Source organism: Macrosteles quadrilineatus, unplaced genomic scaffold, assembly GCF_028750875.1.
Source record: "Macrosteles quadrilineatus isolate MER2022 unplaced genomic scaffold, UCM_ALF_1.0 Scaffold_1__1_contigs__length_201487025, whole genome shotgun sequence".
Taxonomy (NCBI): domain Eukaryota; kingdom Metazoa; phylum Arthropoda; class Insecta; order Hemiptera; family Cicadellidae; genus Macrosteles; species Macrosteles quadrilineatus.
The window spans coordinates 8,806,658-8,829,311 of record NW_026542594.1 but is presented as its reverse complement, the minus strand read 5'-3'; the positions used below and the strand labels follow the sequence as shown (position 1 = coordinate 8,829,311).

The 22,654-nt window shown below is 34.4% G+C and overlaps 1 non-coding gene across 1 annotated transcript; it reads right to left on the bottom strand.

Moving 5' to 3' along the window:
• Nucleotides 1-22,150: 22,150 nt before the first annotated feature.
• Trnaf-gaa (transfer RNA phenylalanine (anticodon GAA)) lies at nt 22,151-22,223 on the bottom strand. The gene has a single exon. It is a non-coding gene; the product is annotated as a tRNA-Phe (tRNA).
• Nucleotides 22,224-22,654: the final 431 nt, after the last annotated feature.

The window sequence follows — 22,654 nt, the reverse complement described above, 5'->3', positions numbered from 1 at the left end:
AGATGAAAGATTTTAGAATACATAAATCATATTAGTTTCGAAATAGCTCTTTTTAATTTTCGTAATTTAATCCAAAACCTATTAAGTTATCTGTGAAGCTTATTTAACAGAAACATGAATTTAACTAAGGTTATATGCATTAATTAGATCCAGCATTAATTTTTTGACAGTCTAAACCATTGAACTCATTCGTTACAGTTTTCCACAATACTGTAGTATATTTTGTAACAAATTTCGAAAAAGGGTGTTTTACTGAGGTAAGAATTATACCTTTACCGCGTTAAAAATAATTTTTCCCCCTTTATAGTTATGTCAAAAACGATAATTTTTTAGTAACAAAGAGATATAATGTGATTAGTTAACTGATAAATAAAACAGGAATAGAAATATATTTGAAAATGTCTAGGTTCTGGATGCTAAGGAATTACAAGTATGCGGATAATCAAGAGTTACCTGCACTATTATGTGAATGGAAGCTATCGAATGTTGTTTTGAGTTATTTGCTTTATTTATTTATTTAATAGCAGAGTACCCGTCCTTTGTACGCGGTTGGTATAGGTGTAAAATACGTATTGCAGTTATACTCAAGCTTTGCGTTTTCAATGGGAGAGGACACAGTTTGATAGAATTTGGTTCTTTAAATTAACGATATGCTATAGTATAAACTTATTAAATGCTATGTTGCTTCATAAACTATTAAAGCTCGAGTGGAACTTATAAATCAGAGTATAAAACACGTTCTGAACTAAATCATCAGTTTACTCTCTGTAGCATTCAATAAAATAAAACTGCACATAACCTTATAACAATTTGACCTATTTTAAACATATCAGACATCTCTAGCTTGGAAAGAATATTTTTTAAACCGAATACAAGTTTTTTTTTTAATATATTTTAATTATTATTATTTTTTTTATGGAAGGAATTGTAGTTAGTTTATTTTTAAATTATTAACAAGGTTTAGACAAGTTACGTGTCGATTGTAATGGTACCGTGACCAGTACTGACATCGACTTGGAAAAGTGATACTTCATTCCACATTCATATTTAGTTAAAATACGCACCTAAGTGGGACAATATGAAAGATAAATAATATGTGGTTGAGAACAAAGCATCTTCTTTGCAATCAATTGCTTGTATAGGTTTACGTTTTGTGCACAGTAATGTTACTTGACTTTTCAATAATTAAAACAAAATAGTTCTACAAAACCCCATATATTTTTTAATATAGAAAAAATATAATGAAAATAAAAGGGAGATTGTTTTTCAAGAAAAATAAAGCAATTATATTTTGAAATTATATTTAAAACTACTGTAGGTCTATATGAGAATGCATATTTAATTTAACGTTGACCGTGGAAGAAATAAAATCCCGTTCATCTAAAGTAATTTTTATTCCTCCAACCAATGACAGCTAAAAAAAAGCGAAACTTGCACCAAAAATTGCCAAACTTTGACGAAAGATATTGCGTGTTTACTTGTCACTATTTCTCACTTTTTAGTTAGTGCAAAGAAGTTGGTATACATTTACATTTGTTTATTTTTTATATATTTTTTTAGAACTAAGTTTAGGAGAAAAATAAATAACACATGTGTGACCAACTTTGCAATACTGGTTTGATTAACAAACGTTAAAATTGCACTCCCAAACAATTTACCCGTATTTATTTGTTTTTAGAATTTTCTATTGTTTCTACGTTGATAAAACTATAGGTATGACATTAATAAATCCATGTATCATAACTAGAGATAATTTTATAATGTTACCTAAAATTACCTAACAAAATTATATTTTATATTACATTGTCCATAAGTGAGATTTAATTTTGTAACGTTTTCGTTATGACGTATAACTACCCCCCAGTTATGTGGAACATAACTAAAATATTGGTGATATCTTTGTCTGAAATTAATTCATTTAAATGTTTTGTCAGAACAGCTAACTATTTTTTCAAGAAATCTAACAAAGTTAATCATTCAATGACACCTTTTTGAAGACAAGCAAAACTCAACAGGGACAATAGTTTTGTTTTAACAAATATTATCTCCGTGGTGAAATTATTCAGTTACGTAACCTACTTTTTAACTGATGAACTATCAACCAACAAAGCCCGTATATTATTCTGAATGTGCGTTGCCTAGACAATTGACGTTCCTCAAGTGAGAAAACGTCAGATAAAAGTTCTGTAAAAATATTAGTTTTGTAGTATTATGTACTGTTATCATCTAAATTATACGGCTTTTAATTTTAGTGAAATTTTTGGGTATAGTCTAAGCCAAAACTAGAATCAATATATTTTTGTACTCTTACCTATACAAAATATATGTGTATTATCAAACCTACTTATCTTTGAAAACAACTTAAGTAAGACAACAATTTTAATTAAACCATAAAAACTTGAAGTTTTTAACGTAACTTATCTTATTTACTAACTTTAAGTACAGGCACAAATCCAAATTCTTAAATTTCTTGAACAAGAGTGACAGTTTAATTAGTGGAAAAAATATAAATTTAAACTCATTACGGGTCATGTAGGCATTAAATGATAATTATAATTTTTTTTTTTTTTGAAGAAAAAGTGATATATAACGATAATGTTTGTATTACACACCTTAATTACTCTCTCAAGGAATCTACAATTCAATCGTGGAATTAGTAAATTTGCTGGGCAGTAAAATCGATTTTTGGTGACCTGCCAAATCGTAATGATTAATCCTGTTATTGCTTTCTCATTAGTTGCATGGATCGAAAAAAAACTATAAAATAATTTGTTTAATACTTTTTATTTAAATTAAGCTAAAAATTAATTTTACGTGTCATGGTTTGAATATTAAACAGCATTTAATTAGCGAAACACTTTCGCTTGGAGCACTGTTGTTGGGAAGCGGCTGTAGCTGACAGTGAGCTAAGGCAGTGAGTGATGGTGTGTAGTGAGGGTTGGCTTGAAGACCTCCCTCGATGCGTAGGCAGGTTCCAGATAACAAAGGATGACCCTGAACCTTCGCGAAGGCGGGAGAATGAAGTGGGGGCATAGTGGTGAGGCGTTGGGGGGGGGGTGGGGGTGTCGGGATGTGAGTGGGGGGGGGTGTGTTGGGGCGGGTGGGGGTAGCGTGAGTAAGCGGGAGGATCGTGAGTGAGCGGGAGGAGCAAGGGTTGGCTTGGAGACCTCCCACATAACTCGTGGTTTACATTTTAACACTCTATTATATGTTGTAACCTTAGCTGAATATGTTTACATAATAATGTTTCAGTCCGTTCTATTCTTAGTTTAAAACGAATACTATCTAAATGTGAGTAGCATCTTCTCTCTTCATAGTCCGCAAAGTAAAATAAACTAAACTATTGTTAAGTAAACTATTAAGTAAGTAATATTAGTAAGTAAGTATTAGTAAGTATTGTATTTTTAAAGTAAACTATTGGACTTGAAAACAATACACTTTTCTTACATTTTGTGTCATATGTACGCTATTTTCATAGTGTACGTCTATTACATCACTATTCCCACCACTTTTTCAGTTTGGGTTGATCTTTCAAACAGTTTGGTGGGTAAAACGGTTAAAATATGTGAAATACTGCTCTCTGATTGGTCAAAATAAGCTAACATCCTATTGGTGGTAAATAAGTGTGCGCTATGCGGAGAATAAAGAATACAAGGGAGGAGCGGGGGGGGGACTCTTGGAGCGCAGGTGTTGGGGAGCGGCTGACAGTGAGTGATGGTGTAGGGAGGGTTGGCTTGGAGACCTCCCACGATGCGTAGGGTGGTTCCAGACAACAAAGGATGACCTTGAACCTGTCAGGGGTGGGGCGGCGTCGGGGTGGGGGCGGGGCGGCGTCGGGGGCGGGGCGGCGTCGGGGGTGGGGCGGTGTCGGGGGCGGGGGCGGCGTCGTGTGACGTCACACGCTCACACGCTCAATCACGCTCAATCCCGCAGGAGCGGCAAAAACACCCTACTATGGAATGCCATTTATCCCATTGAATGCAACGTGTAAACAGAGTGAAAATGTTCGATTTGTTCCAAGTTCACAAAAAAATGAAATAATTGAAACGCTTTTCATATAATTATTTGTCTGCTGCGCACTTACTGATTTCAGCGAAAAGAATAAAACCAGTTTCTCTCTATTCAAGTAATTGAAACGTGACTATTTAATAAAAGAAATTTAAAATTTAAAAGCCATCATCTACAACTTAAAAACAAACAGTGCAATCACATCACAGACACCGGAGAATACTAAAACCGGAACAAGCACTCAACTTATTTAATAAAATCTGTTTCTTTAATTGCTCTAGAGGCTAAATTAAATGGAAGCAGTAGAATAGATGGGTATATTAAAACAATTTAATAAATAGTAAGTTATTATGGTTTTTTTAAATCAATGATATAATAGTAAGAAATACATCACAACTTTAAAGAAACGCTATGAATGTTTTTTAGTGTTGATGACAGCATTGCAAACCCAAGTAATGTTAACAATGTAAATCTCTTTTTTCAATTAAATTTATAATGAATCCGTGGATCTGTAAACTACAAATGATTAATGCACAATTTTACGGTCACTAAACCCTCTCCTTGAATCTTCGATGTCTAAGTTCTGCATTTGTATAAGCTCTGTTTTTGATGTCAAAGTCAAAGATTAATTTTGGTTGGTTAACTGAAGTTATGAGTCAGGTACTTTCCAAACAAAGAAAGAAATGTGGTTGTCGTTACTATTTTGAAAATGGCAAGAGAATGGAGTGCTGTCATTACAGGTAAATTTCTTCGCCGTCTACTTTTATTGTGAAAGTTGCGGTGAAGGAAATGTTTACGAAGTATTTGAATACAGCGGAATGTTTCAGTTACAGGTAAAATAATTTTAGAAGGAGACTAAGTACTGGTTATGCAATCGAAATTGTCTAATAAATAATCAATAATTATCTTATTTGGTAATAAAAGGGCATACGCTGGTGAGTGTGCTTAGTTTACCTAAAGGTACGTTTTGCTTTGAGCTTTTCGACCACTGGACGACCTCTTGTTATATTAAATAAATGTGTTAAATTTGTAAGTCTCCTTATTCATGTTTTAGTTACAATATACTTATGCTTCTTCTGGATAACCTTTCAATTTTTAAGAACCAATTGTTCGTACGTATCACATGTTGCTATTCCTTCAAATGTCGCAGTTAAACTATGGCGGTAGAATTCCAACACACTGAATATTTTACTACATCAATAATACCAATCCAACAGTCAAGCTGTTCTCTTCAGCTACCGTTGCACGGCAAGATTATTCTGAGGAATCACTGGACCACGTAAACAGCTGCTGTATATTTGCAGGCCGTTAGTTGTTGTTCCAATTTTTTGCCCCGGGTCGGAGTGTTCCCAACAGTTTGGTGATATTGAGGACATTATCGGCATAATCCGTCGTTGTCCGTGGGTCCGTGACTGTCCTTAGTTCTCACACCATCCACACTCCAGACACACCGTTGGTCCATCTCCACACGTCACCCATCATACATCATACACGGTCATCGTCGACCCACACAACCAACGGTAGACTGGTAGTATCCTAGACTACTTCAGTATCCAAAAATCAATGGTCCTATCTTCTGTAAAATTATTGTTGTTGAATGTATGTATAATATGTATGTATATGGAGGGTCTATTGTATAGGTTTAATTTAAAAGTGCATGCATATCCATTGTGTATCACATTACTAGTTTGGAAGTTTCATAGCTCCATTTTCAAACCTGATGGTCAAAACATATTTTGCCATAAATACCTTAAATTACTTATTGATGAGGTACATTACATTGAATTTAAATTAGTATTCAAACCATTTGCCGTGGCAGGCAAAAAAGTGTGTTTCACCATCACATTTGAGCATGGAGCTTCAAAACTAGGCAGAGAAGACAAAAAAGGGGAAAAATTCATGTATAAGCAAAATTTGGCACAGTTGTAGGGTAAGGGTTCTCAAACAACATGCTAAGAGTACCGACAAGTGGGGGTAGAACTAAGGAGGGTAGGGTGCTCAAACGGCTACTTTTTTTAGATGTTTTGTAAATAGCTGAACAATTATAGCCTTGACGTCTCTGGCTCTACAATTGTACCACATTTGGCTTTTACATGAATTTTTCGCCTATTTGGTCTTTTTTTTGTGTTCAAGCGCTAATGGTATTTTTACGGGTTTCATAAGGGAACGGTCCGAACTCTGATTGCCCTCACTGTCGTTAATAGCGACAAATACTATCAGGTGGGTCCTTGGAATCAAACCTTAGGAAACTGATTATAAATTTATTAAGTTGCCATTAAGTAGCCTATAGAACATATACATGATGCACGAACAAAGATTTTTACCAATAAATAACACAGCATGGATACAAGAATCATAATTATCACGTGCCGTGCAGTACGAGTTTACATACTGTTTGAACAATAGTAACAGTTAAACAGACAAATTTACTATTGATAACTTGCAGTCCACACAGTGAGAAAAAATGTTTCAACTAATAGGAAAGTGATTATAAATCTTCATGCTAGCACTACAGTACAATTATATTCAACCCTCGATTATCTGTAACATTTCTAAAATCTACTGAGCGATCACATAATTCACAACATGATTTACCACAACCAAATCACTTAGTTACTTTTGATTAGTTAGTTAGCTATGAATATAGTGAATTATTAAATAAGGTTCATTTTAGTGTTTTGGATCTAATGTATTTCAGTGCAAAGCGTGAAATCTCAAGCTTTTACCTCTATATACAGTTTAGTTTTGATCGCAGGTTTTGTCTGTTCCTCACTGGAGTGTGTCGTCCTCATTGTGGTGACTCAGTCAGTGACTGTGGTGATTTTTATAACCAACATTGCCTCTGTCGCCTGCTAACCTACACCTGGTAAACCAAATGTGAAGCTATCAGACTAGTTATACAAACAATTTGTTTTTGCATTTTCTAAATTATAAATATAATACTACCATAGAAAACTCGTACATACAGAACATTTTTGAAATGTTAAAATTAGGTGTAAGTTCAATCATCACGTGAAAGGGTAACATCCCTTAAACTGATGGATTCCTGATTATTTGGCTGCTGTGAAGTCGATTGGAAACAGAGCGTTGAACAGATACAACTCTGGGTTACTTAAAAATAACTATATGTTGCCAGTTATGAAGTTTCTAACACTCGCTGTTCATAAAACATTTTCACAAAAACCTTCTCCAGTCCACTTGTATTTGTCTTTTTAACTCATTTCTTAATTCGATTAAAGCTGAAAATAACGTTTTATAAATTCAATAGATTAAGAATATGTTTAGCTGCTAACGAATTACTTAAAAGTTTCTTTGTTATTAAATCGTGTTTACCTCTATTTTCTTGTTTGTTAGGGGCCTGTGTGTTACTTATGTTATCTATAGTAGCTTTTACTCTGAACTTGTCTGTATTTTTAGCAATAACAAAATCTGATTCTGATTCAGTGATTAGCAAAATTCATACAAAAAACGCCTCTGTTTTTGAAACATCCAAATTGGATATATTTATCTTTGAAATAATAACAAGATTTTTTAATGTTGTTATTTACACTTTTTATAACATTCGTCATTTAAATTATTAAATAAAATTTACAATATTACCGAACTACATAACACATTTTGTTAATCGTCGTACTATGCCACAACTTAAATAAAGCTCGGACCGATGGAAGTGGAAACATAGAAGTTACAATGATTGGCCGTGTGTTGTAATTTTGACTATTGTTTGCAGAAGTTATTAATTTAAAATCAATGTGCAAAACAAACATCCATCACTTTATGTAGTCCATCTTTCACTTTTATTCAGGTCATTAATGAAACGCCGCGTCTTACCTGCAAACAATTCACATGGCACAATTGTTGTGTGTGTAATAACAACAATCCCGCGGCGGCATGTGCGCGCATTCTGCTGGCCTAGAATGTCAAATCAGCTGATCCAAGAGCGGGAATCAGCTGTTGTAATGGCGGCTAATGACTAATGACGACCGACCTAACCTCACAATTACACTGGATCGCTATCATTACCAATTACCTGATGGCTCGTATGGGTTTGTGTGTGCGCGTGTGTTAGTGTGTATGTGGCCAAGATTAGTGCTGGCTGATCAAGAGGGCCCAATTATTCGATTAAAGGGACAAACACACCCCGAGACTAATCATTTCCTAGTGTTGCCCGCATGTGCCACCGGCTCTGACTGTCTCATAGTTATGATAGTAACGTCTTTGAATTTTCAGTTTTATTTACTGTTTTTTTTTTAATTTTTAAAAGTAACCCTTTTTCGAGTCTACGATTTTATTTAGTTTTTTAACCGACTTCCCCACTACCAACAAAAGGAGGAGGTTCTCAATTTGTTTGTGGCGATGTTTTTTAGCGAATTTCCCTTTAGGGAAGTAGCTATTACCGTAGGTGGCACGGTAAGACCTAGACCCGGGACCGATTTACTTTTTCATTTTGATGTCCCCAGAGGCCAAAAACACCATTCGTTCAAATTTTTATATATGTATATATATATATATATATATATATATATATATATATATATAGGGTGTCCCACGAAGGGGTTTAAACGTTTGATTTTATATTACGCGCCCATTCATGCACCGAACTTTTTGAAACTTTACACAGTTTACAAGGTAGGTTTTAAAAATATTCTGGAAAAATTTCAACTCCCTAACCTTAGTAGAAACAAAATGGCGGCATATTGAAAAAGTTACTTTAAAACATTAAAAAAGGTATTTTTGGTTTTATAAAATATTTTTATTGTTACTTTCCAGGGCAATATGACTTTAAAACAAGAAAAAATTAGAACATAGCCAAATGGAAAACTAAAAATTAATCATATAACTAATAAATAATAATAATGAATAAATAACTAATAATAAATCATGAAAGTAGTTTTTATAGAAAGCACATTGGTAAATTTGTCAATAAGCCGCCATTTTGTTTGTACTAAGGTTAGGGAGTTGAAATTTTTCCAGAATATTTTTAGAACCTACTTTGTAAACTGTGTAAAGTTTCAAAATGTTTGGTGCATGAATGGGCACGTAATACAAAATCAAACGTTTAAACCCCTTCGTGGGACACCCGGGTATATACGTCCGTGAACGCGATAACTTGAGTAATTTTTGTCCGATTTTGATGAAATTTGGTTTAAAGGTGTAAAGCGGGATAAACGTGAATGAGTTCGCGAACCAGCACGATCGGACCATGAGAACGGGGCTTAACGGGGGGTTTTATGGGGTAAAAATTGGGTTTTCTCACTTTTGACCCTCAAAACACAAAATTTCCCGATTTCTCTTTAGACCTTTTTAAAGAGCTTAAAAAACAAATAATTTAGTATATAAAAGTATTTTTGTTCGATTATTAGTAACGGAGAAAATTTAAAAAAATGTAAATTTAAAATTCCCATGTTATTCTTATGGAGAATATTGTCAAATGTTGTAGTTTGCTTGTTTATGGATATAGTTTTATCAAACTTGGCAAATTTATTTATTTTGTACTAAGCTATGTTTTTCAATATTTTACTCAAAAACACACTTTATTAGTTTCCTTGTAGCAGCAAACCTAGGTACTCGTTAAACCTTATGTTATTCAAATATATTTAACTGAAAATCAATTCAGACAAATGGAAATTCGCTTAGTCGGCAGGTTTGCTGCGGCGGGGGTATTTTTTTTCTATGTATGTTCACCAATTTCTCTGTGATTCTTTTACCGATCAGTGTGGTTCCACCACCAAAATAACCAGGAGAGTTTCTATTTGGTACCTTATACATTATGTTTAAGTATAATATTTGTTTCGGTGAAAAATTCTGAAAACCTTAAATATTCAAAATTTATTTTGTTTACATTTGTGCAGATTGTTTACATTTGTGCAGAGAAGGCAATAAATAATGATAACATTCCTACAGCTGTTAGTTGAAACCATTTAAATGAAGCTAGAGACAATTCTTCATGAAACAGTTGCTTCATATTGATCAATAAACTATTTCTTGCCATGGAGCCTAATTGAATTACATTGAGAAAAATGCATTTTGTTTTGGTTACTATAAAAAATGTATTTTAACGTTTGATCTGATTTGTGTATACAGTAATTCTGTTTTTAGTATTGAATATTCTGACTTAAAAAACATATATGTTTCAGTGAATAGCTGTATGATATTGACAAATAAAGGTGTATTGTGAAAACCAAAGCATCCGTAAAACAGGTCTAAATATAAATTAAATGCAATTATTCCTTACACGCCCTAAGAAGTGTGACAGTGCATAATCGTCCATTGTCTTAAAAGTGTTAAATATTTTAATTACTAAACATGCATTTGCAGATTTGGAATGTTTATTGATTTTCTCTACCCAGTTACTATATCATATCAATACTATTATGCCTGCTTCAGAAAGTCCTAGAGGAAGATTATTTGCAATTTCGACTAGGCTATATCTTGATCAAACAAAACCACCTACATGGCTTGCACCACTTTTAGCTGAACCAATCTTTCATATACATATTTCATTTGCAGATGTGGAATGTTTATTAATATTCTCTACCCAGTTACTATAACATATCAATACTATTATGCCTGCTTCGGAAAGTCCTAGAGGAAGATGATTTGCAATTTTGACTAGGCTATATCGTGAGCAAACAAAACCCCCTACATGACGTACATGACTTTTAGCTGAACCAATCTTTCATATAATATTTTCCAAAGGTACTATACGTGTTATCGACCAATTTTCCACTTTTGAGAGATTTTTTAGTGCTGGTAGCTGAGGAATAACTTTCATATTGTTCCAAAAGGCTTGAGACGTTACTGTATTTCTTTTTATAATGTAGAAGTACACCGATTGCAGGAAACGATGATGTCTGACATTTCAATGTATCAAGAAAAGACAATTAGTTTTTCACTAGGCCTAATGTAATGGACAACTCTTTCTTTCTTAAGGAATATCTAAAAATGTTTATTTTCATACCCATTGATTATGTAACCTGAACAGGTCACTCAAGCAGTTTTAAAATAATGATTGTTCTGTGGAACTTTTGATTGTTTCAAACAGTTTTGCTTATCAAAAAACCTCAAGTAATTAATATATACAAAATTATACAGTCACTAAAAATCATGAAATAATTTATTTTTATTTTCATTTTGTTATTAATGGTCCGATTTCTATTTTATTTATGTTAATTGTTATGTTTCGTCAAGACCTGTAAAATGACGCCAAACTCGACTATACTTGCTATTTGAAAATATTGAGCAACCCTCTACCCCAGCTACCCCTAAGGGCAAAATTTACAAAACTGACCATTATTCTTGTAGCCCTTCATATCAAAACAAGTTTGCCACAAACCGATTTCAAATATCTCAAATAGTTAAAAAGTTAAAGGAGGTGCAAGATAATTTTAGCCACCCTCATGGTTATTTGGATTTGAAACGTTTTAGGGCACCATTTTGTTATTAGTGGGCCGATTTTGGTTTTCTTTATGTAAATGTTTATGTTTCGTCAAGACCTGAAGAATGATACCAAACTCGACTATACTTGTCATTTTAAAAGTTTGAGCTACCCTATACCCCTACTAACCCTAAAGGCAAAAATTTCAAATTTGACCATAATTATTGTAGTCCCTCATATCTAAGAAGGTTGCCGTAAACAGATTTCAAATATCTCAAATTGTTAAAAAGTTGAGGGGGGGTGTCAAATAGTTAGTTGTTCAAGTTTAAAGTTAGTTAGTTTTATAAGATTAAAAGTTAGATAAAACTGAAATAAGTTGAGAGTTTGGTTCACAGTTTTTGTATTTTCATAGTAACAATTATAAGTTCAAAACAATAACAAATGAATTATAACCAGCTGGCATTTAATATATTAATGCAATCCATGCCTTTGGCACACTCCGGGCGAAGGACAAACACTAATAATTCTTCACTTCTAGTGGATATAAAAGATTTAAGGGACGTACAACTTTCTTCTTCGAGCTGAGAATTACTGTAGCACTTCTTATTTTTCCGTCTCGACTTGAGTGAAGTTCTACTATTCTGCCCATTTTCCAACTTCCTCGTGGTAGTGCTTCATGGATCAGAACAGTTTCTCCAACATTTGGTTTGTTTGTTGTAGTTCCTTTTTTCTGCTTCATTTCAGTTGTTTTTCTTTCACGTAGGCTCATTCAGTGAAGTGAATAAAAATAGTAAATTCTTATTAGTATTTTCCAACTAGTTTTAGCTAATTCTCAAAACGAGGTGAATAAGAATTTGCTAAGACTAGTTAGAATATACTTGGATCATTTGGCAATTCCTAGTATATTCTAACAGGTTAGAACAATCTAGGCCTAGAAAACACTAAGATAACGCAAACTTTCAAGTGTAAGATGGGGAAAACAAAAGAAACGATAAACAATAATTTCAATAAAGTAAACTTTTGTATTAGGCAAGCTCACGTATTTTAAGTTGGCGCGGCTCTATGATGATTTTTGATACAAAATTGAAAGAGGGTGTCCATATTGCAGGTGACTATCTATAACTAAAGGTGTTAATCTGCATGTCTTTTTCATAGTTATGCGTTAAGTGTTATTTTATTACCGTAATCAGAGATCGGCATTATAGTGGTATTAACGAGTATCTTTAAAAATATTATAACGCATTTAAATGTTTCTAACTTGGAAAAGTAACGTTTTAATACTAAACTAGTTTCTTTTCCCTATCATTATATAATAAAACTAAATTATTTTCCTATTCATATAGATTAATTATTCTGAAGTAAACATAAAATATAAGAAAATATTTCCTTTATATAAACAAAACAGTTCAGTATGTTTTTTTTATATATTTATGTTATCCAGCTACAATTTATTGATTTTCAAAATACACGTACAATATTTAATTTCAATCATATTTAACAGAAGAAACCAAAGATCTCTCACTTCCAGAACTTCAACGTTTGGTACTGCTACATCAGTCAAACTGATAAAAATTCAAATTAAAAAGGAAACGTTACAGTTGGAACTTGGAAGTACTTAAACACCCTAAGAACTCTATTGGAAGTGACATGATTATGGGCGACAACATTGATGGCACTGACGGCTTCTTTGGAAGTAAATACATTGTTTTATAAACATTGTTAAAGTCTCCCAACTTCTATTTCCTACCCCATATCCAAGATTTGTAATAAATAAAAAAAAATATTTAAAAAAAAAACATAATAAAACTTGAATTTTTTTTCATAGAAGCAAGCACTGTATGGGGGACTTTACAAGTGCACATGCTTCTACTCCAGTAAATGTACTGCTTGGACTTATCTACATCTAACTCACGCCTCACAGAGTACGTTTTTCTGTTCCGTACATGCATAAACATAGCCACGATGACTGATAACCCCTTTTTTGGCCTCCGTCACCAGAATGCTAGCCTGCCTACCCCTAGCTTAAAAATCTTTAAGAATATACTAGCCCTGGCTAGTAAAAACTAACGTTTATTCACCTACAAAGGTTAGAATATTCTAGTCATTTGATGATCTTAGAATTTACTAGGGGTAGTATATTCTGACTACTTTTATTCACCTAAAACTTAGAATATACTTGAAATCAGCTTAGTTTAAGCAAATACTAGTTTTTATTCACACCACCCATTAAGTAATCTTGAAGCCAGATCTTCCAAAATAAACTTAACACATTTTCTCCTTTTTTCCAAATTTCAAGAATGTTTTTTCTTGATGTTCTTTCGAAGTCCTTGTTAGTTTGGATGTTATGTGACTTTAAATTTCCAATCAAACCATTTTTACCATGGAAATTCAAAAAATGCCCGGGTGTTATGATTTCATCACTGAGGCATATGTCTTCGGAAGAAACATACACAAGAGGTCTTGAATTCAAAATGGCCTCAGTTTCGTAAAATACAGTTTCTAACTGTGTGTATGTCAACTTCAATTGTCCAATAGTTTTCTTCAAGCATTTTTTTACACTAGAAATGAGCCGTTCGTAGAATCCTCCCATCCAAGGAGCGAATTCAGGAATGAAGTTGAATTTACAGCCATTGCTATGTACAAAAGATAAGACGTCATCATCTACGAAGTTGTTTTCCCAGATATTCTCTAAGAATGAAGAAGCTAGTTTGAACTGTGGAGCGTTGTCCAAATATAATTCCAAAGGTTTTCCTCTTCTACTTACAAATCGCTTCAGAGCCAACAAGAATTCACTTGACGTCATATCACTGACCAGTTCTAGGTGAATAGCTCTAACAGTTAAGCATGTGAAAATACAACCATATACCTTTCTTGAGTCATCAGTGAGTTCATTGCTCTTCACGTACAACGGACCAAAGTAATCTAGACCAGTGTATGAAAAAGGAATATTTTGGGTAACTCGTTCCAGAGGTAGGGCAGGGAAAGACGGCATTTTGAATGGACCTCCATCCCATCTCCTGCATTTAGTGCATTGTCTGATAATCTTAGACACTTGAGATCTTCCTTGAATAATCCAATAGTGTTTTCGGACTTCCGATAAAGTATGTTGAACACCAACATGTTGTAGTTTTACGTGATAGTCATTTATTACCAAATTGGTAAAGTGGTCATTTTTAGGTAAAAGCACAGGAAATTTCATTTCCGATGACAAATAAGCATTTTGAAGTCTTCCTCTACATCTCAATATTCCATATTCATCCAAAAACAACCCTAACTGTTTTTGGAGATGATCAGCCCTGCCAAGTTTTAAGCTTTTAATACTAGTGCTGAAATGCAAGCTTTGTATGTATCTCAACCAACATAAAGTAGACTCATGAAGCTCTTCGAAGCTCAATTTGTTGGATGTAAATGGAGTTGAAAGTTTCTTGAATGCTTTAATAGCTCGTTTGCAATATGCTGTCGTTCGAATTAGTTTATCTAGAGACGAGAACTTTGTACAATCAATGTCAAAAGGACTTCCTTTACTTGTGTATTCTTGAGTTGCAGCCATAACTTCTTGGTTAGATGTGGGAAGTTCACAAATGTTCAATGTGTCTTGGTAAGTTTGTTCTGACATTGAAGTGATTTGATTAAAGTCATTTCGTGGCCATTCATGTTCCGATGGACCTAGAAATTCAGGGCCTGACCACCATAACTGGCTCTCCTGCAACTCATTAATAGTCAATCCGCGAGTCGCTAAATCTGTAGGATTGTTACTAGAAGGTACGTAACGAAACTCTACATCGGTATGTGATTTAATTTCTGAGAGTCTTCGCTCAACGAACTTTGGTAGTATCCTATTTGTATTCAACCAATGGAGAACACATTGTGAGTCTGTCCAAAGTATTTTTCGTGTCACAGAAGTCTTCAGCGCAGTTTCAGTAAACTTCAATGATCTCACCCCAATTAAAACACCAAGTAATTCCAATCGTGGTATAGTGATGTTTGGCTTAGACTTAGGGGTTACATGACATTTAGAGAAAATAAGTATTGATTTTGTCGTGGATGTATTATTAATCTTTAATCGCAAATAAACAGCTGTAGCGTAACAATCTTTAGATGCATCAGTGAAACAATGTAACTCTAAAGTATCACCAATGATTCCAACATATCTTGGAATACATACCTCAGGAATTTTAAGTAGGTTTGATTGAATCTGCATCCATACCTTTGTAAGTTCTGAGTTCAGCTCTTCATCCCAATCAACGCCTTCAAGCCACAAGTTTTGAATGAATAACTTAGCTTTCAAAACTACAGGAGTAAATAAACCCAAAGGATCAAAAATGGAAGCTACTAGTTTCAGTGCAGTCCTCTTCGTTACAACACAAGGTTCAACTTTAACTGGTTTTACAGAGAGCGTGTCCTTGATTGTATCCCATTTTATTCCCAATACACAAACACTGTCTTCATTTTCAGTAGTAACTTTATCATCAGGAATACTTGCCATAAAAAGCTTAGAATTAGAGCACCAACCCCTTAGATTCATACTAGCTTGTGAAAAAATAGTTTCACTCGTTTGGAAAAGAATAACCGCATCCTGACTGGTTTGAGTTCCAGTAATCATGTTGTCGACATAAAATGAATGTTTCAAACGTTCAGAAACCCCAGAAAGTTGAGAGTGGAGTAAGTGATGTTGTATAGTTGCATTCAATAGAAAAGGACTAGAAATTACTCCGAATGGTACTCTGCAAAATCTATACTCTTCAACATTGTTGTCTAGTGAAAGAGAGGATGTATCCTTAAGCCACAAAAAACGAGTGACATCCCTGTCAGATTCCTGTAAATTTAATTGTAGAAATGCTTTTTCGATGTCCGCAACAATACCAACAGGATTCATACGAAATCTGAGAAGTAGACTACACAAATCTTCTAAAATTACCGGTCCACGGTACAAGCAATCGTTTAAACTGTTATTTGTCTTTTTAATCTTTGATGATGCATCATACACAATTCTTAGTTTCGTTGTGATTTTACACTCATTGATAACTGGGTGGTGTGGGATATAGTGACAAACTGTTAAGTCATCGTTAGGAGGAGCCTTTTCAATAATTCCGTTACAGAGTTGATCCTTGATTGTTTTATCGTACTCATCAAGCACACTCGATTTGTTTTTAAAACGGTACAAAAGTGAGTTAAGTCTTGAAAGAGACAAATTGTAGTTTTTTGGTAAGTCAGGGGGATACTCCTTCCAAGGCCAACCAACCGAATACCTACTATTTTCAAGCTTAATAGTTTCATTGAACTGACCCAAAGCTATATCATCATCATTTTGATGAGGGCAATCACGAATCCCTATACTATCCAAACTCCATAGGTCTTTAATATGCAAATCTTGTACAAACTGTGAGTCTGATTCCACAAAATGATTCCTTAAATTAAAAACATTTGTAGGTTGTGACATAGTTAGAAAGGACGTAGAGTAAGTGTTTGATTTTGCATCATTTGGTGATTTTTCCCTCCCACTTAAAATCCAGCCAACCTTAGATCTTATTAGATACAAACCAGAGTGTACTTCGATCTTTTCATTAGTTATAAGGTCAAAGTAGAAATCATTTCCTATTAACAAGTCAATGACTGAATCCTCATTTTGACCCTCGGCAAAAGTAAGGGATGGAAACCGAGATTGTATCTGGGAAACATCAATACTAGAGGTACTGCTTAACTTTCCCGTGATTTGAGGCACTACATTACAACTTAGATTGAAAACCTTACCATCACTTAATATGAGTCCGGTAGTTACATTTTGTGTTTCAAAGGTTTTTGCATCTTTATTACCAAAGGTAAATACAGATAAAACTTGAGTGTGATCGCTCTTTAGTTTAAGTTTTGATGCAAGATTAGTACAGATATAAGATCTTTGACTCCCGGTATCAAACAAAACTTTAGCAGGCTCTGACAAGCCATTACTCGTCAAATAAACCTTAGCCGTTTGCAAAATCACATTTTCATGAACCGTAACAAGAGAAGGTTCGCTACAGACTTCGGGATTGACAGCACAATTTTCGGGAGGCTTAAGGGACTGTGAAAATCTTTTGGGACAAAGACTTCTATGATGGTTCTTCCTTTGTTTGCAATATATACAAGGTTTGCTTACCTTACAATCCTTTAAGTTGTGTCCACTCTTCAGGCAAATAAAACAGAGACCTTTGATTTTACCTTTTCTTTCTTCAACAGTTTTATACTTCTGGCATTGGTCGTTCCAGTGGGCGTCTTTGCAGAAAATACAGGTTGCAGTTCTGTTTTCGGTCGAAGGAAGGGCCTGTGTAGTTGAAAAACTACCTTTTTCTGAGCTACGAAAGTAGTTTCCGTTTTCTGATGGTGGGATAGAAGTTTTTGTTGATCCAAAACCTAATAAAAGTTGTGACTTTTCTCTAGCTACGATTATATTTCTTACTATACTACATAATTTAGTGGCATCAAGAGTATTATCTACGTTGTTTTCCTCTACCTTTATCACTATATCCAGAGGAAGTTTCCTCATAATCAGAGAAAAAAAGAAATTCGAGTTGGTATCTTCGCCTAAGTTTTGTAGACACCTGATGTGTTTGTCAATAACATCGAATAAGTTCCTAAGTTTTCCAGTGTCGTTCGATTTTAAGGGACTTAAGTCCATCAAGGCTTTGTAATGCGAATTGATTATGAGTTGTTTGTTAGCAAATCTTTCTTGGAGTAAAGAAATGGCAACGTCATAATTGTCAGCAGTTAATTGTAGACCAGCAATGCATAGTTTGGCCTCTCCATTCAAAAGGGAGTTAAGATAATTGAATTTATCTACTTTAGTTAAATATTGCTGACTGTGAATGGCAGAGTTGTACGAGTCCCAGAACTCTTGCCATTTAAGAATGTTACCTTCAAACATGGGAAGGATTAGTTTAGGTAGTTGTACTAAACTGCGTGGATTTTCCAACACTCGCTCGGACGAAAGACCATTTGAATTATTGGCATGATCATTGATAGCTTTCGTGTTGAAGGCTTCTAGTCTTACCTTCAAGGTTGATATCACTTGCTCACTGTCAAGTACGATACCAAAAAGGTCCTCGGCGTCGTCGGTACCCTCCACAGTTGCCGACCCGTTGGCTGTGTCTAGGTCAATCTGTTCCATCAAGGCTTCTAGGCGAGCTGAATAGCCTTGCAGAGTTGCCAGCGTCGCTAGTAGCGCGTTCCTTGAAGGGTCCTCGGCGTTAAGCAGTGTAGTCGCCTCTGCAAGGGTAGACTTCACACGTGCCGTGAGAGTGGCAGCCTTCTTCCTCAGTCGAGTCGTCATGTTCAAAGTTCAGTTGAAGTTAGACAGTACAAATAAGTGAAATAAAGATCAGTTACAGGTGGATCGTTGCAGCTCTGCTACCATGTCAAATAGGTAGTTGTTCAAGTTTAAAGTTAGTTAGTTTTATAAGATTAAAAGTTAGATAAAACTGAAATAAGTTGAGAGTTTGGTTCACAGTTTTTGTATTTTCATAGTAACAATTATAAGTTCAAAACAATAACAAATGAATTATACTGGCATTTAATATATTAATGCAATCCATGCCTTTGGCACAGGGGGTGCAAGTTACTTTTCAGCCACCCTGTATAGATTTAGTTATGTAATGGACTTGATTTGTTAGAGTTGAATTATAAAACTGCACATGGATTAAAACACTGTTTACTGAAATATGATGATAATGATCATGCTACTGAATAAATGAAAATGAATGAATGAACATATGTGGTGGTAAAGTAAACTTGCATAATGTCAGATCAAAGTAGTGTATAGTCAATGGTAGTACTGTACTTGCAAGAAATGTTAACTTGTAAGAGCTAATAGGTAAGTCGGGGAACATTTGCAGAAAACCCTAAAAAAACATCACATAGGTATACTATAATAGTTAACATTTAATATGGTGAGTGATCTGGACTAGCAATATGGTGCGGGGCTACGGTGCCCGTGGTGACCAATGACCAATGGATTTATCCATGTGATAATACCGCAACCCACTAGGAATAGTCCGAATTAATGTGATCAACAGTTCTGGACTAGAACTGTTCTAGCTGTTATCGTCCTAGGATGTGAAGGTGAGACAAGTGTTAACATTTAATTGTCATTCAAACCAATTCATCACTTATATGTGCTCCTACAAAACAATAAAACTCAACTAAGCTTTTTCCATGTAAGTCACGGGCAGGGTTTTGAATTGTTTCGTATTATGCTTATTCTTATAATGTAAACTGCGAGGTAAATAACTTTTTCTTCTAAAGCATTACAAATGTTTAGTTAAAAGAATATAAACAATGGGACACTGCTACAAATACACGTTATAAATAATCTGCTTTGTAGGCGATTAGGTAACAGCTGATCTTATGCCTTTTTATATTCGCCAAATACTGTACTTTATTATAGACTACATTGTTACTTTGTGACCCAGTGGGGCGGATTCCTGGTAGAAATTGTTTGACACATTATAGATGTTAGCACTCACCGATGAAAATGAATGGAGGTGAATGGTCTTTATTACCATGCAAAATTTTAAAATGATTACTTCAGCCGTCTAAAAGGAGTGTGCGTATGAAGAAATGCATAAGAGTCGACGTAAAAGAGGTTCGTTCTCTTCGCTCAAAAATTTCCTTTTTTAAAGTATGTACGACTGAGAACAACGCGACAGATGTTCTTATAAAAAATGAGGAGGGCTCTGTATAAACTGCAGACAACTCGGAAGAAGAGGGAGAAGAGAGGAATGCGAACGGGGATTCACAAGCAGCAACTAATCATTGTAGACCTGCTAATAAATGGAGACAAGCGGCAGGCGACGGTGGAAGTGCACTGCCGAAAGCGACGGCCGAGCTACTTTCCGGATCCGGCCGACAGCCGCATGTTTTGGCGCGGCAGGATCGCATTTGGCGCGAAAATCATTGACCTTTGGCCTCTAGGTGACCAACACATCACAAATCAACCTGTACTTACATCGTAACCAGTTTGATCAATGACTAGATTCATACAGTACTATGTAGTTTTATTCATACGTATCTTCATACTCGTACATACGGGGTAGTTCGAAAGTTTTCGGTCCTTTTGGTGTATTTAATAGTACACATTTAAAGTTTTGATACCAACACTTTTCATAATGTAAGATATACGCTGTTTAAACCTAAACCTAAAGTTAATTGACAAATTTAAAGAGTTGCGATTATTTTAACAAATTATTTTAAGACTGTTACAAGCTTTATTTTATTTTAATATATAATAAATAATACATTCGTAATAATTATTTATTAAGCTTTATTTTATTTAAATATCTAATAAATAATACATTCGTAATAATTATTTATTTTGCAACACTTTCAGATGGATAGTAGTTTTCATCAATGGGAGCGAAAGGGGCTCTTTTTGGTACGCAATGGTGTTTTAGACGGTTTGACCACATAATTTTACGTTTACAGAACGTCGTTATCAATGTTTACATCTCAGACGTTTATAAACATAACTTAAAACATCGTGTGATTAGCTGCGTTTTCATAATGTACTAATATCATTTTGAGGTTAGCGTTCCAACAAATTTAACGGCTTACCATATGTTTTCTCTGTTCCCAATTTGAAGTTACCCGAATTTTGCGTACGATTAAGAGCTGGACTGAATGATAACAAATTAGCTTCCACCACACTACGATGTTTTTAGCCGTTTTACAAAATTTTATTGGAGGCCGAAAGCTACGTATATCGTTATTTGAGGACCAAACAGGTTTTTACATCCCTAGGGTCGAAAATCTGCTGCATGTTAAATACACAATCAGTATCCATAACATTGCAATAGACTTGTTTTATTGTCATCGCTTCCTAGCAACTATTTATTATTATTTTTGCTGATTCCTCTAATTATTTCTTCACATAACCTTTAAGTTGTAGTTGTGTTGAATGTTTGCGTGCATTATTATTGTGGTAAATAGTGATAATAGGGTATAGTGTGGTGAAAAATAGCGTTCGTACCACGGACCGAAATAGTTTTGCAGCTCCCGATCGTAAAAAATATCCCGAGCCAGCAAAACTTAATTTTTGGCCCTAGGTACGAATTACTACTTTATTCAGTCGTGCCACACATTGTCTTTGGATGGAAAGTTCATACATTTTAAGAAATGTAAACAATTACATTACCAAGTATTTTAAAATAATTTACAATCTATAAATTTTAACTTTACTGACTATGTTTTGCTAGCCATATATTATATTTCACAACAAGAGTAGAAAGTGAGTAATTACAGATTTGAGACCATATTTTGAAAGAGCGAGATTTATTGAGCACTTAAAATATGGTCGAGAATATTTAATAACCCACCTTCACTCGTGTTTTGAACGATACTTTTCGCTAGACTACAAAGACTTAAATTTACCTATTTTTTTTGTTAAAAATAGACATTGGAATATTTATTTATTAGGGTTAGGAACATTAAAAAAGAATATATTTTTTTTTATTTTAGGCATTATATTTGAAGTTGGCATTTAATTGATTGTGTAGTTTTGGTTATTGCAAATTGAAACAATAATAACTGTGTGTTTGCTTATGTCAGAAAATCCAATAAATGGTAAACACTACTTTGCATAGTAAACATTCTATTTGCGTAGTAAGCAATGTATAGGTGATAAACATATAACAAAAACAGGTTATTTCACAATTATTGTGCATCCAAAAATAGTATTACCATAGTTTAAAACATTGGTGTGATAAAATATAATGACCCTTTTGGAACAAAAGTAACTGCCGAAACCCGGGATCGAACCAGGGACCTTTAGATCTTCAGTCTAACGCTCTCCCAACTGAGCTATTTCGGCTTGTCAGTTAGAAGACGCTACAGCATGAGTCGCGCGGGCTGCTAACAAGGTCACATACACTTCCTATTACATGATAACATGGTGTCGTACTGTAAGTTCTACAAAGATGGACCCGGTTCCGCAGAATAATTAAATGGAAGATAATACACATTGGATTAAAACTATCAGTAAGTATTGTTTTCGTAAAAATTTTCGAATACGAGTTTTGGGCGGATATGTTTGTTTTTGTCCCCCTGAAACAAAAAAAGTGGTTTTAGAAGTGATGCATCTCTCTCTCTCTTTCTGTCCGTCTGTCTGTCTCTCTGTATGTGTGGATGTGTACAGGGCTACAGACCAAACCTGTGGTCCGATTTAGATGCAATTATGTATATTATATAATCCATGGTATCTCAAAGTGTTTTTGAATTTTTTTGTTATAGTGGGCTTTTCCT